Below are 12,889 nucleotides of genomic sequence, written 5' to 3' on the forward strand. Positions count from 1 at the left end.
AATCCCCCCACCCACCGTAATTTGTGTATTGAAGAAACTGGGTCCTTGTCCTCTAGGAATTTTCATATGCTGGATTTTGCTGTTCGCATCTTGATGATGGCATTTCACATGTTTCTTGATCCTCCACGTATTTCTTGTAAACTTTTAGTTATAGCTAGAGATTTGACTTTTTTTATGGCCGGGGGGGCGGGCAAGATGCCTGCTTCATTCTTAATTTCCATTCTAATAAAATCATTAAATGTTCCGAAGTTCATAAGGGGATGTTTATGTAAACTCACGAGTAATGACATGCACAACTGTTTTATAGTGTTGCCGTCAGTCTGTTACAGCCTTTTGGGTCCCCAGGAGACTGCACTCTACTTCCGACTTGTATTAGATCTCGGTTGTAACAGGCTCGTGTCAGACTGCCGCTGGCAAGGTGCCTGTGGAGAACATGCCAAACCCTCTTACTTGCGATCTGTGGTCCTTAGGTTGGGGGAACAGGGAGACAGATGAGCCAGTCCAGCTCCTCCGGGAGTGCTGATCTGTACGGCAGTGACCTCCAGAGAAGTGAACGTGGGCCTGGAGATCCTTTCTCTTCTCTCAGGCGGTCATCCCCAGAACTCTTACGTGTCCCCGTGGGACTTGCAATCAGGAAGCAGTGGGCAGCGACATCTTGTCCCAGGCTAACCTCCTGAACCTGTCCCCGAGGCCCCCTTTTCTCTGGTCCCCGTCTAGACTTGTGCTCTCCCCTTGCTTCTGTCCTAGCCTGTCCTTGTTTCACTGTCAAAGCTTTGATAAGCGTACTCTCAAAATGGTAAAAATAACAAAAAAGAAATCCTTCATGTGTTTTCCTCTAAGACCACACATATCTTTTTTCTAAATAATCTTTTATTATAAAAAATACTTGTTCATTGAGGAAAGTGGGAAATTTGGAAAATACAGGAAAGTATGAAGGCGGAAGTAACCATTTGAAAAATATCTCTCTCAGAGATAACCATTTTAACAATTGGGCACATTCCTCGACAGTCTTTTTCTTCCATGTGTATACTTTTTTTCCTGAGATGTTCTTGTAATTTTCTGTATTGCTTTAAAAAAGTTTTTTTAAGTATTTAAAAAAGTTTTTAAATTTATATTTAGAGAGAGGGTTAGGCAGGGAGAAAGAGAGGGAGAGAAATGTTGATATGTGAGTGATCGGTTACCTCTCGCACGCCCTCAACCAGGGGCCTGGCCCGCAACCCAGGCCTGTGCCCAGACTGGGAATCAGACCGACACTCAATCCACTGAGCCACACCAGCCAGGGCCTGCTTTTTGAAAACTTAAGATAGCATATTATAGCATGATTTCTTGCTATTAAAAGCTATTCGTAAAGATAATCTTTAATGGCTGTGTGATGTTGCAGCGCATGGACAGTGATTTAGGTTTTCCTTGTCACTGCATATAGACATTTAAAAAAATTTGAGTGTTATTTTTATTCATAAGGCTCTGCTTATATTTCAGATTTTTATTATATGTTCTCTTTTTTAAATAACAAATTTATTGAGATATAATTCATATCCCATAAAATTCACCCTTTCAGTGGTTTTTCATATATTTGAAAAGTTGTTCAACATCACTGCTATTTGATTTTTGGATATTTTGTCACTCCACAGGAAACTTCATACCCACTGGCAGTCATTTTCCTGCCTGCTTTCCTCCAGCCCCTTGGCCACCACTAAACGGCTTTCTGTCTCTGTGGATTTGCGTGTTCTGGACATACAGCATAAATGCCACTCTACAGTAGGTGGCCTTTTGTGTCTCGTGTCTTCCACTTGGCACGGTGTTTTCAAGGTTCGTGTCGCAGCATGTGTCAGTATGTCCTTGTTCCTTTTTATTGGCAGGTAATACTCCTCTGTACGGATGTACTGCATGCATTTGGTTCATTCATGTTCATGGACATTTGAGTTGTTTCTGTTTCTTAGCTATTATGTGTAATAATCCTGTGAATGTTTGTGTACAAGTTTTTGTGTGGGTGTATGTTTTCGTATCTCTTGGTTATGAACTTAGGAGTAGAATTACTGGGTCATATGGTAATTCTGTGTTTGATTCTTGAGTAGCTGCCAGACCAAAACTGTTTCCCAAAATGACTGCACCATTTAACTTTTAACCAATAATATATGATAGATTCTTTTTAAAATCCTCACTCAAGGATATGTTTACTGATTTTTAGAGAGAGATATGTTTATTGATTTTTAGAGAGAGAGAGGAAGGGGGCGAGAAAGAGAGAAAGAGAAACATGGACATGAGAGAGAAACATTGTTTGGTTTCCTCCTGTACATCCCCTGACTGGGATTTGAACCCGCAGCCTAGATATGTGCCCTGACTGAGAATCAAACCTTCAACCTTTTGGTGCGAGTGATGATGCTCCAGCCAACTGAGCTGGGCCATCCAGCCAGGGCTTATGATAGATTTTTAAATGTGTATTTCATTACTGAGTCAGAAGATGGTAAGTTTAAGGCTTTTGATACCTTTTGCAAAATTGTGTTCTGGAAGATTGTACATTCTTACCAAACTCCATCTCATCACACCCTTTTTAGCTGTGGGAATGATCATTTAAAATTTACTTAAAAATTGCTAATTTAATAGGTTAAAAATGGAAAAATCTCAGTTTCAATGACATCTGGTTTTCTTAAACAGTGGCATCAGAAGTGCACAGTCACATACCTCATAATCAAGGGTAAGACTGGACCACTAAGAGGGAGCTTCTCTGATATAGCCAGGTGCCTGGCACTCTCAGTCACTGCCTATTTTAGTATGATTCTCTCGGATGGGGTATAATTTAAGAGTGAATGTCAGCAGGCTACCCGGGAAGCTGGTTTTTAGCAAGCCAGAATGGGGGGTAACATTAATCCTAGGGACAAAAGAAATCTTTGGAGGCTGTTTTGAACAATTTTATACGTTTAGTGTAGCTGAGTCTTGCTGGGATGCCTCAGGGACAAACCGGCCAGCTTAGTTCATCAGTCAGGGACAGGAGCGCCTTTCAGTGCGGAGCCGGTCCGCGAGTCCCGGGTGGGCTTGCCAGAATGAACAAACCGCGGTCGCCCGTGGCAGAAAACTGTAGTGTGGCAGCAGCACCGGACCAGGTGTCAAAAGACCAGGGTTCAGGTTCCAGCTCTATCACAGAATAGCTATGAGATCGGGGCTCATCAGCCACCCTGCTTGTTTGTAACACCAGAGTACTGGCAGTAGCTCACAGACTTGTGAGCATTAAGACCTATGGGACCAGGATGGGTACCCTTTAAAATGCTAAGAAGATGTTGCCTGATCCAAATTAAAGAATGATTGTGGTGTGCATGGGATTGGTGTTTTCGATGGAAACTGCCCTGCCTCTGAGTTTCAGAGGACGTGTGTAGCAACTTGGCCATGAAACAGGGAGTTCTTGGACTCAGAGAGTCATTTGGGGCCCAGAATAATTGTCTTCTTTGAGGTCGCCTACCAAAGTTGTAGTCGAGTCAGGACTTGAACTTGAATCTCTAGCATTCTTTTCACCGTGTTGAATTTAATGCCACAGATATTGATACATTTTTTAGGTACATAGGATTGTGATAAATGCTGCAGGTTATTCTTAAAAAGTAAGCTGTAAAATCTTCAGAAATGACACTATTTTAATAATAATGTCATGATACAGAACATAAATGCTATGCAAACTGCAACTATAGTGTCCCGATATAGACTGAAAGTGCTTTACAGATTGGGCAGAGATCTGACTGACTGATTGGATTGAAATGGATGCTTTATGTAGTTTAAGGGAGGGTGTTTTGTTGAATTGACTCATAACAAAGAATTCAGGTTCTTTTCATTAATTTTTTTTTTAATTTCCAATTTTTAATTAGTAGAGCTGGATAGTTATTTAAACACGCTTTGGAACAGTTTTTCGAATGCTTCTTTGTTGACTTTGATATAGTCAGAAGCATAAAGATTATAGGTTTTTAGGATTAAAAATGTAAGAATCATAGGGGAACATAACACTTTATACCTTAAGTATTGTGTTCAGTTTCAAGAGCCACATTTTCAGAGACATGGGTAATCTGTAGCCTGTCAAGGACAAAACCATCTGGCTTGTGATGAAAGTAGAAATGCTGATTGTATTATTCAATCTGATTCAATAGTACTTATTGACTGTCTAACATAGTTTAGGTTCTAGCTAGGTGGTAAAAGGCTATGTAACTCGTAGTCCTGCCTTAAATCCAAATATTTAGTATATGTTCATTTGTTACATAATTTTTGCACTCTTTTTTAAAAATAAAATTAAACTTCTGACTTTGAGATGATTAGATTCACATGCAGTTACACAGAGAGATACTCAGTGCCCTTTACCCAGTTTCCCCTCATGGTAATATTTTGCAAAACAATCTTACAGCTAGGCTGTGAATACGAAACATTTAACAGTGGATGGTACAGCCACTCCGGAAAACAGTTCAGCAGCTTGCCTCGGAGTGCAGTTGCTTGGTCATATAGTGCTTGCATGCAACTTGGTATTTGCATATAGAGTAAACATGCTCTTGGTAGTTGCATGTTTAGTTTTTAAAGAAATGCTGTTTATATTGATATGATGAGGTGGAAGCATAGTCCCCGCAGTGGTCTTCAGGGACATCGTGGTCGCCTCGTTTTATCAGGCTGCTGGCATGAAAGCCTTGGCTCCTCTCCTTGGCCTTCCCTGCCTGCACTCTGGAGGGGGTGTTGGTGCCCCTGCAGAGAGGGGAGACTTCAGTTCCCCCCTCGATCTTTGCTGGGTTGGAGGTGTTGGGCCGAGGTGCTTTCTGTGGTGTTCAGCTGGAGCAGAGTGATCGTCTAAAAAGTTTCTGTCTTGCTAGGCGGCCTCTTTCCTGGTCCTTCGGCTAAATAAAGAGAACAGATTTTGCTGGGGGTGTTCTTGTCTGCACTCTTAGGCATTACTGGGTTGCTAGCCTTGCCACCTCCAGTTTTTAGAGATGTAAGTCAAAAAGAAAACTCAGGGAACTCGTCACTGCATTTTTCCTTGGTTCCCAAAGTCCCCAGGTTTTCTACCTTCATCTCCCACCTTTCAGATTCTTACGTTTGTTTCATATAGGTAATGTCCAGGGTTTTTATTTGTACTTAGTGGGAAGAATAGGGACAAGTAGGTCTTCTCCATCTTCCCAGAAGCAGAAGAGTTTTTATATAGTTGTTTTTAAGATGACATTTATTTTTCTGGCCATGAATGGAGTGGCTCAGTGGACTGAATGCCGCCGGCCTGTGAACCAAAGGGTCACTGCTTCAATTCCCAGTCAGGGCACATGCCTGAGTTGCCGGCCACCAGGTCCCCAGTAGCGGGGCACTCGAGAAGTAATCAGGCCTTGAGGTTTCTTTCCCTTTCTTTCTCCCTCCCTTCCCCTCCCTCTAAAGATAAAGAAATAAATCTTTCAAGAAATAAAATGATTTATTTTTCTATTTATAAGAATATAGGTTTAATGTAGAAAATCTAGAAAATACAAAAAGTATAAAAGAGAATAACAGTACTTTGAGATGTATTCTTTTAGCTATTTTTCATGAATTTGTATGCATTTAAGAATTGTTTACTATTTAAGAACTTCCCATTTCACTATATTGTAAGTATCGTTCTTTGTCAAGAAATACTTACATATGATACCATTTTTTTGTGATATCAAGGAGGTTGTACTGTGCACGTCCTGGAGGTCATTGGCATGTGCTGCTCCCCTAGTTGCAGCGCCTGAAGGGCAGTTCCTGTGTGAATAAAGGCTGTACTGTGTCACACGGGTCTCTGCTCAGAGCTGGCTTTCTCACTGAAGAAAGTGACAGGCAATCTAGATGTAGCCATTAGTTTCAGAAACGCTGGGGGTGTGGGTATGTATTTAGATTTTAAAGTTTAAAAATAAAAAGTATGCCCATGATTTACAAGTGCTAGTTTGATTAAAATTTTTGTTCATATTTTCCGTGCTATTGTAGGAAAGTCATTATAGTTTTCAGAAGAAAATCAGAGGTAATGATGGCTTTCTTGTTTGGCCTCGGAGGAAACAGGAGGTACCAGCAGTGTGTGTTTTGGGGAACCCTAGCATTAGTTTTCTGCTGGAATTTGCAAAACATAAGCTGGGAAGACTTAAATCTTTTGCCCCAGTACAGCTTTTTCTGATTACTATATAATATACTTTTAGATGTGCAGATTTATTGGGAGGTTTAGATTTCATAGATGGGATGTTGTTTTTTTTTAAGATATTATTTATTTATTTTTAGAGGTGGGGGGGAAGGGAGAAAGAGAGGGAGGCCCTGACCCAGCATTGAACCGGTGACCTTTCGCTTCGTGGGAGGGTGCCCCACGTACTGAGCCCCACCAGGCAAGGCGTAGATTGGTGTTCGTGATCCAGATTCACCAAACAGGTCTAGTTAAAAATTAATACTCAGTTTTTTCCACTTTGTGTAATCTTTTATTCACGATGTGAATAGCTGCAGTGTAAGTCAAATCAAAGCCAACACGGTAGCCCCCCTTTGCTGCAGCTCTGCTCTCCGTGGTTTCGGGTACCCGTGGTCAACCGCGGCTCGAAAATTTGAAACGGAAAACTCCACCTCACTCGATCTCATCATGTAGGCAGTGTGTCATCTCACATCAGCACGGGAAGGGTGCGCACAGCACAAGGTATTTTGAGAGAGACCACATTTACATGGCTTTTATTGCAATATATTAACTGATAAATAATCCTATAAAAATAAGGTTTAGAAAAATGGAAAAGTTACCAACTTACTGGTTTTCATATACTTTTACAAGCAGTTAGCCATTGAGAGGTGTTCAGCAAGCTGTATTTTCTTTTAAAAAAAAACAATGAAAAACAAATTTTTACAAAGTTATTTATTTTTTTTAAAAGATTATTTATTTATTTTTAGAGAGGGAAGGGAGGGAGGGAGAGAGACAGAGACAGAGACGGAGACAGAGACAGAGACATCAAGTGCGATTGCTGGCCTGCAGCCCAGGCATGTGCCCTGACTGGGAATCGACCTGCGATGCTTTGGTTTGCAGCCCGAGCTCAATCCACTGAGATACGCCAGCCAGGGCTATTTATTTATTTTTAGAGAAAATGGAAGGGAAGGAGGAAGAGAGGGAGAGAAACATCAATGTGTGGTTGCCCCTCACGTTCCCCCAACTGGGGACCTGGCCAGCAACCCAGGCATGTGTCCTGACTGGGAATTGAACCGACGACCCTTTGCTTTGCAGGACTGTGCTCAATCCACTGAACTATCCCACCCAGGGCCCAGTTAGATCCACTTTTGAAAATCTTCACAAAAGGTAATTGCTAAAAAAATAAAGGATAGCTCATTAAATAATAGAAAGCTTCACATACTTTAAAGTCATAATTTTGTAAAGTGTTGTACTTTGTATATTTGCATTTAAATTTTCAATGGTTTGTTGAATGTGTGCACATTGATTTTTTCTTGTATGGTTGCCATTTAATTATATCAGATTGCTTTTAAAATTTGTTTTTTTCTTACCCACTGTGTTTTATCCTCGTTCAAATCGATAGGGAGATGCAGGGTAGCTTGGATTCCTCAGGTAGATAAAGCACGAGTTAAACGGGTTACTGAGCGAAGCCACTGAATTCGGGGTGGTTTGTCACTTTCCCCATCTAACACAGCAAGTAGGGTTCCGGCCCGTACTAATTTCACGCTCACGGGAAGGTACGGAGACGCACCTGACGCTCCCGTGTCAGTGCAGCTCCACAGCCAGCCGCCTTTCTCTCTTCTCAGACTGTGGTCCAACTACGACTTCCGTGCTATTCATCCGAGGTCCCTTTTCTTTCCCCAGTTGCCCCGTTTCCTATTCTTAGGTGTTTCAGTAGGAGTGACTTGAGAGTTTCTTATGCTTGCTTATTTTATTAAGTAAATTGTAATCTGTGTATACTTGAACTTCGCATAAAAGGAATTCATATTTAGGAAGTGATGATTGTATCCCAAATATAATTTCCCCTGTGACTTGCCATCATTTTGGACAGCAGACGTGATAGGCTGCAGCGTAGAAGCACGCCCCTCACAGCTGTTGCAGTGCGTAGGTTTTACCCCCGAGCTCCTCACGTGCCTGTGATACTGAGTGCTTGCTTTGTGGGACCTCTGTTTCCGGACTGTATTCTGGGGGGAAAAAATCTTTATTTCTCTTTTCTAATTTTTTTCTTCTAAACTGCTGTGGCTTCTGGAACCAGATATTATTGTAGAATTAAGTTTAAAATGAGAACATTTTGAGGGTTTTTCCCCCCCAGGCAGGGGTTCTATGACATACCGAATTTTTCGGACTGTAAGACACACTGGACAGTAAGACACACCCAGGTTTTAGAGGAGGAAAATAGGGGAAAAATTTTTGAAGCAAAAAATGTGATAAAATAATAACTTAAATAACATAGCCCCCCCTCCCCCCCGCCCGTGAGCCAGGCAAGCTACATTCGGACTATAAGATTTGCCCCTATTTCCTCCCAAATTTGGGGGTGCATCTTACAGTCCAAAAAATAGGGTGCTTTTGGCTGATCTGAGACAGGCTTTTACTGGGCGTTTTCATTCAGTCCTTATAATAATCTTTTCTATGTAGACAATTTCCTTATCTACAGGTTGGGGCAAAGTAGGTTTACAGCCCTGGCTGGTGTGGCTCAGTGGATTGAATGTCGGCCTGCGAACCAAAGGGTCGCCGGGTCAATTCCCAGTCAGGGCACATGCCTGGGTTGCAGGCCAGATCCCCAGTGCGGGGTGCACAAGAGGCAGCCACATACTGATGTATCTCTCCCTCTCTTTCTCCCTCCCTTCCCCTCTGTCTAAAAATAAATAAATACAATCTTTAAAAAAAGGTTTACAGTTGTTCGTATGGAAAATAATACAATAATCAATCAATAGTCATACAAGAATAAACTCTTGTTTTTGTGTACTTTCAACTGTAAGCCTACTTTTGCCACATTCTGTATAAAGTTGGGGATGATAGAGGTTAGAGAAGATAAGGACCCAAAATTGCAGATCCAATAAAAAGATTCAAATCTAGATCCAACTATAATGTGTATGTTCTTTGCACAGTTCCATGAAGCCTTGCTTGGTAATTTCTTTCAGGATTTCTACTTGTTTTTTAAATACCAGATGTTGCCAAATATGTCATAACTCTTGAACTCCACGTGGTCAGTAGGCACAGCATCCAAAGCAAATGCATGGTGCAAATGCATGACATTGCAACACAGAGAGGGTGGTGGCTGGGTCCATCATCCTGTGGCCTTCCTGTGTCGCTGGGATGGGAGAGGGTCAGCGCCCCACGATCAGGTTACAGCTTCAGGAGCGGCTGTTTTAGTTTTAGAGTTAGTATTGTGTGCCATTTTCTTTGTTCTTGTCTTTTTCTTTCTCTTTCATCCTTTTCTTTTAGCTTTTGTGCTTTCCTTTCTCTCTGTTTTTAAGAGACAGGGAAATCAGAGATATGTTGTTCAAGAACCTGCGTTTTTTTCAAATACCTCCTATTTATGTAGCTGATGCAGCTTCACCAGGAGTTCCCTTTGTTATCAAGTTCAAGAGGGACCGCCATTCCAAGTGAAATTTTATCTTAAAGCGGATGCGGTGAAGACGGCACTGAGAAAACAACGCGAACGCTGACTGTTTCCGAGGAACCAGGGTTATGTGCTGTGTACTGTCATTGTGTCTGTCTGCGCTAAGTTCGTTTCCTTTTTAAAGCTTAGTTTAATTCTTCCTTTTTGGACTGTTATTTATGTTTCCTCGGTCGTGAAATTCATTTGCTCTTTTACAGGGTAGCCGTCTTCTGACTCCTGGTCAGTTGGGCCAGGCCACCTGTCCACGTGAATTCCTTCCTCACCCTACTCGGCCTTTGACACTGTGCTCTGGGCTACCGTGACTCCCCCCAACCCCGAACACGAACTCTGACTGCTTAGCCCTACCTAACAGCTTTAGACCGAATTTTGGCAAGGGGACAGGGGTCAGGTTTGATGTGTAGGGGGACAGCTAGGTGACTGTTCGGAGAGCTGGGTGGGAGACTGCGTCAGAGAGCTCTGCGAGGTTGGTGCGGCATCCGGGTGAGGGAGAGGGTTTGCACCACGACAGGTGGGGATTGGTAAGGAGGACCAGGCCCTCTCCGGTCATGCCGATGATATGGTTAATCACAGAGGTTGTCGTTACCGAACACTTACTGTGTGCTGGGTACAATAACCACTCCATAGATCTAACTGTCATTTAACTCTCGTAACAACTTCATGATTATTACAGGTCTTAACATTTTTATTTTACAGATGAGGAAACTGTGTCATGGAGAGATTCATAATTTACCCAACTTGGACAAGTTTGGCTAGCCGGACAGAGGAAAAGCCAGGGTGGGCAGTCAGGCAGTCTGATTCTAGAACCTGTAGTCTTGCCCATTGTGCTGGTTTGAGGGTTTATTTTTCCAGTCATCAGACTACCCTGTGAAGCCGCGTGCATCACTCGGTGGTCCTAGGCATCTGCATCCAGGTTCCACATACACTCTCTGGTTAGAGGACCCTGAAAGAGTTTTCCAAAGTTGCCGAGATTTTGTGATTTGAGCCCTGGCCAGGTGGCTCAGTTGATTAGAACTTCGTCCAGTGCAACTAAAGTTTGGGTTCAATTCCCAGTCAGGGCACATACCTAGGTTGCGTGTTTGATCCCGGGTCGGGGAATGTACAGGAGGCAGCTGATCGATGTTTCTCTCTCTCATCTATGCTTTTCTCTCTCTTCCTTTCTGTCCCTCTAAAACCAATAAACATATCCTTGGGTGAGGATTAAAAAAAAAGATTCTGTGATTTGATATACGGGGAGTCCTTCCCATGCATGGTTCTGATATGCATAAATTTCCTTTTCTGTGATTTAGTTAAATGACACTGTCCCCTAATAACATGTCTGAAAACTTACACAATATATTAGCTATGACTGGTCCCTGCACATTGCGAATTTCCTCTTCTGTTCCATTGATCTTTGTGCCTGCACTTATACTAGTACCACATTGTCTTGACTGCTGCTGTAGCTTGTAGTGTGTTTTGAAATTGGGAAGTGTGACCCCTCCAACTGTGTGTTCTGCTAATTTCAGTCTTAGTGTGCCTGTTCTGGCTGCTCTGAATTTCCATATTTTAGAATTAGCTAGTCAGTTTCTGCAAAGAAGCCAGCTGGGATTTTGATGGGATTGCATTGAATCCGTAGATGAGTTTGGGAAGTGTTAGCATCTTAACCATATTAGGTCTTCCCACCCGTGAACATGGGGTGTTTTCCAATTTAGATCTTTTCTTTCACCAGTGTTTTGTATTTCCCAGAATATAAACTTTGCACTTCTTTTGTTAAATTTTATTTCTAAGTATTCTTTTTGATGCTTTCATAACCAGAATTGTTTTCTTAATTTCATTTTTGGATTATTCATTGCAAGTATTTGGTGCTCTTCTTTTCTCTCTCTCTCTCCTCCATTTGGTGCTCTTTTCATATTGACTTTGTTGAATTTAAAACTTCCAGGAATCAAGGATCTTCTTATAATTACAGGAAAGGTTTGTAATTACAGGAAATGGAGGCCTGTATTGTAGGGGTGCTCTTGCAAAAGCTTTATTTCAGTGTTGGCCTTCAAGCATTTGTGGTGAGACTTTGAGCTATTAGTGATGGCTTTTTAGGCCACTTGTACTTAGGTGTTCCAAAATGGTGACACTTTTGTGGTCAGTGTGACTGGTTTTCAAAAGTCCTTTCATTCATATCATTTTTTTGTTCTCTTGGTGTGAAGAGCCAGAAGAGCCATAGTTAAGAAGAACAATAAGATTTTTGTGGTTTACCAAGTTGCATTAGAGGAAGTCTATAAAAGGATTGTTGAGCCAGCTTGCAGATTAAAAACCAATCTATTAGCAAGACAGGAACCTCTCTTTTTTTTTTCTTCAATATATTTTTTTAATCCTCACCCGAGGATATGTTTTTTAAATTGATTTTAAAGAGAGAGGAAGGTGGGGTGGGGGGGAGAGAGAGAGAAAGAAAGAAAGAAAGAAAGAAAGAAAGAAGCATCAATGCTCGAAACATTGATCAGTCTCGAACCTGCAACCTAGGCATGTGCTCTGACTGGGAATCAAACCTGCAGCCTTTGCTGTATGGGATGACGCTCCAGCCACCCTAGCCACTGGCCAGGGCAAGGCAGGAACTTCTTGCAGGTACTTTGGTTAACCTGTACTTTAGTGTAAGAAGTGTTGAAGCTCTGACTTTCATGATTAAATCTTAAATCATGTAGGCATGTTTCTAGTACGTATCTACATCAGAACTAGTTGGACTGTGTTGAAATGCAGATTCCTGGGCCTCTACCCACTCATCAAACCAGATTCTGGGAATAGAACTCTTTAATGTATTTTAGCTGTCTTCCCAGAGGCTTTCTATACTGAAGTTTTTAATGTTGTACCTCCTTCTCTTAAGAAATGGTTTTTATCAGAATCAAAAATTTAAAATTATAAATCACAGGCAGCCCCTTAAAAAAAAAGAAGGAACAGAAAAATATCAATACATTTTACATTGTAAGGATTCATCAAATCTCTGTGTGTGTGTGTGTATATAAAATGAATTTTCTCCCATGGGTTGTGGTCAAAACAGAAAAACTGAAGACCTCAAGTAGAAAAATGTGCAGCATGTTTTACTTTACATTATTTGTTTCTGCTGTGTTCCTGGACCTGGAGCAAGCGCTGGTGGACACCCAGGGGTCACTGGAAACCCTTGCTCTTGAGCTCACGGTTTGTAAAGGGTCACAGGCACATACACAGCAGTTTGTCGGGGGCGGGGGGACTAGAAGCTCTGCAAGGCGTGGAGGCTTTCATAGAGACGGAGACAGTTGAGGTGGGTCTTGAAAAGGTGGGATAGAAAAATGGCATTGTAGTTACTGAGCGAGAAAGAATTATTTTAGGATTCAAGAGGAAGA

The 12,889-nt window shown here is 41.8% G+C and overlaps 1 protein-coding gene across 2 annotated transcripts in view; it reads left to right on the forward strand.

The window, feature by feature from the left end:
- The window catches only part of MAP4 (microtubule associated protein 4), a 129,906-nt gene that overhangs the window by 6,299 nt on the left and 110,718 nt on the right, over positions 1-12,889 (forward strand). The window contains exon 2 of one of the 2 annotated variants that reach the window (XM_045856720.1): positions 7,202-7,273. The exons of the other annotated variant lie outside the window; for it this stretch is intronic. The gene's annotated coding sequence lies outside the window, so the exon portion shown is untranslated. The remainder of the gene's footprint in view (positions 1-7,201; positions 7,274-12,889) is intronic. 2 annotated transcript variants of the gene reach the window in all.

The sequence above is a fragment of the Phyllostomus hastatus genome, unplaced genomic scaffold (genome assembly GCF_019186645.2).
Source record: "Phyllostomus hastatus isolate PE091 unplaced genomic scaffold, TTU_PhHast_1.1 phas_scaffold_129, whole genome shotgun sequence".
Taxonomy (NCBI): Eukaryota; Metazoa; Chordata; class Mammalia; order Chiroptera; family Phyllostomidae; genus Phyllostomus; species Phyllostomus hastatus.